Raw genomic sequence first — 2,205 nt, forward strand, 5'->3', positions numbered from 1 at the left:
TTGCTATTAATAGAAGTTTCTATTATCTGAAACTTCCCATAATTATAACTGGCATTAATAAGATCAAAAATACATATTTGAAATGAACCTTAGAATAAATTATTAAAGAGCAATATAATTCTGTGCCAAGAAATTTGGAAGACATCTATTTGGCCTACTGACTGGAAGATGTCCATATTTATACTCATTCCAAAGAAAGGCAAACCAACTGAAATTGTGGGAAATTATTATTAATATCACATACAAGTAAACTTTTGCTAAAGATCATCTAACAACAGATGAAGCATGCATCGAGAGGGAGCTGAATTCAGAAGACATGGAACAAGAGCTGTCATTGTGCTCTGCCCATTAACCACAGACCCAGCTCCGTTCCACAGAAACCTGTCCTCTTCCAGACTTCTGGCCCTAGATGGCCCAATCAATGACTCAAGGAGTAATTGCCACAGCCTCCAACATGCAGCTACTGCTCATGATTCTGGGAGGTGACATTTCCAAAGAAGATCTCCTGAGCTGAAGAAACACCACCCCAAAAAACTTCATGCGCATTCTCTCCATTCCCCACCAACCCCTCTCCTAGTTTTTCAGAAGCACCGAATTACGTGTGCTACAATGTCGCCAGCTTTTAGTGAGATGTCTAATGTTGAAAGAAGACAAAACTTAAATGAAGAGCAAGAGGAGAACCAGAAGCCAAGGCCAGCTGAGGGGTTGGAATCCATATCTAAATGACAAATGAAGAAGCTAATAAAGCAAAAACAATGGACGAGCAAAAAGAAAGACTCAGAGGGGAAAGAAAGAGCGAGAGTGTCAGCAGGGATCCAATCTGATGGGCATGACAGAAAATGAATGCCAAGAGACGTTGTTCACAGCACGCTCCTCCTTATCATTGACTGCAGTTTTGAAGGCGTGATGGCCATACAGGACATTAAGAAACATCATAAAGAGATTCAGCGATGTTATGTACAAACTCGAAGAGCCTTGCATCCTGTTCAGTTTTACGTGACAAGCATGGAGGCCAGCTGGAAAAAACATGGATGCAAATGACAAGGATGGTCCAACTGGATGGATATACACTTCCAGCCAGAGCATTGCAGTGAGCTCATGAAGCAAGATTCACCCAATAGACTGAAGGCATCAGCTGAGTCAAAGGTTCCTGTGACTGGAGGATTGGTATTTCAAAATCACCACAAGGGACTGAGGTATACACAGCTCCCTCTTGGAAATTTTGTGAAGATGAATAGTCGAAATATTTTGGCAGTTAATCATGTGTTTGAGATTATTCCGGAACACCTGGAAATGAGAGATGGCAAAACCTACTACTTACTGAAGTATTTACCATGTACTGAAATGCAAAGGAGCTGTCCCCACAGACAAAGCCTACAAAAATTCTTCCTGGGGCAAGAATTCTGCCAGTGGAGAAGCTGGGCGGGACAGTGACACCAGCGAGGAGGAATGCAGCCAGCCTGACCGAGAGTCAGCCCGCGAAGAAGAAAAGCAAGGTAAAGCGCACAGCGCGATTCCACACCCGACTCTGCACTATGTGGTCTGATTCCCCTTGAGTTTAATTGGGGGGGGGGGGGTAGGGGAGGAAGGAGAAATGAGGCTCTTCATTATATTCTGATCTGGAAGAAAATGATCTATTTTCTCATTTCTGCTGAGGAGTTTTTATTTGTTTTTAATTAAGACTGAATAATACAAAGGAAAGATATCATTGATGATGTCAGATGGATCTTGGCTGAAAGCAGAAACTATCAGAAAGTTCTTTACTTGTGTTTTCTTAATTATGTCAAAGCACTCGGCTGTGTGCATCATAGCACACTATGGATTGCCTGGAGAAGAATGGGAATTCCAGAACAATTCGTTATGCTCATGAGAAACTTGTACAAGGATCAAGAGGCAGCTGTGCTCACAGACGACACCACGTGGTTTAACAATGAAGGAAGGTTTGTCTCAGGGCCCTAGCCTCTCACTAGACTTCCTCAGTCTGTATGCTGGGCAAATGATCAGAGAAACTGGATTAGATGAAGAAGAGTGTGGCTTCAGGATTGAAGGGAGACTTGTTAGTAACCTGTGATATGTAGATGATCAATCCTGCTCCTCAGGAGGACTTGAAGCCCTTGCTGATAAGATGGAGGATTGCAGCCTCCAGTTTGGGTTATAACTCAATGTACAGAAACCAAAGGCCTTCAGCTGGATCAGTAGATAACA

General features: G+C 42.8%; 1 pseudogene; it reads left to right on the forward strand.

Annotated features, from left to right (window-relative positions):
- Nucleotides 1–609: 609 nt before the first annotated feature.
- LOC142440030 (tRNA methyltransferase 10 homolog A pseudogene) lies at nucleotides 610–1,546 on the forward strand (annotated as a pseudogene).
- The last annotated feature ends 659 nt before the right edge of the window (nucleotides 1,547–2,205 follow it).

The sequence above is a fragment of the Tenrec ecaudatus genome, chromosome 2 (assembly GCF_050624435.1).
Source record: "Tenrec ecaudatus isolate mTenEca1 chromosome 2, mTenEca1.hap1, whole genome shotgun sequence".
NCBI classification, from domain to species: Eukaryota; Metazoa; Chordata; class Mammalia; order Afrosoricida; family Tenrecidae; genus Tenrec; species Tenrec ecaudatus.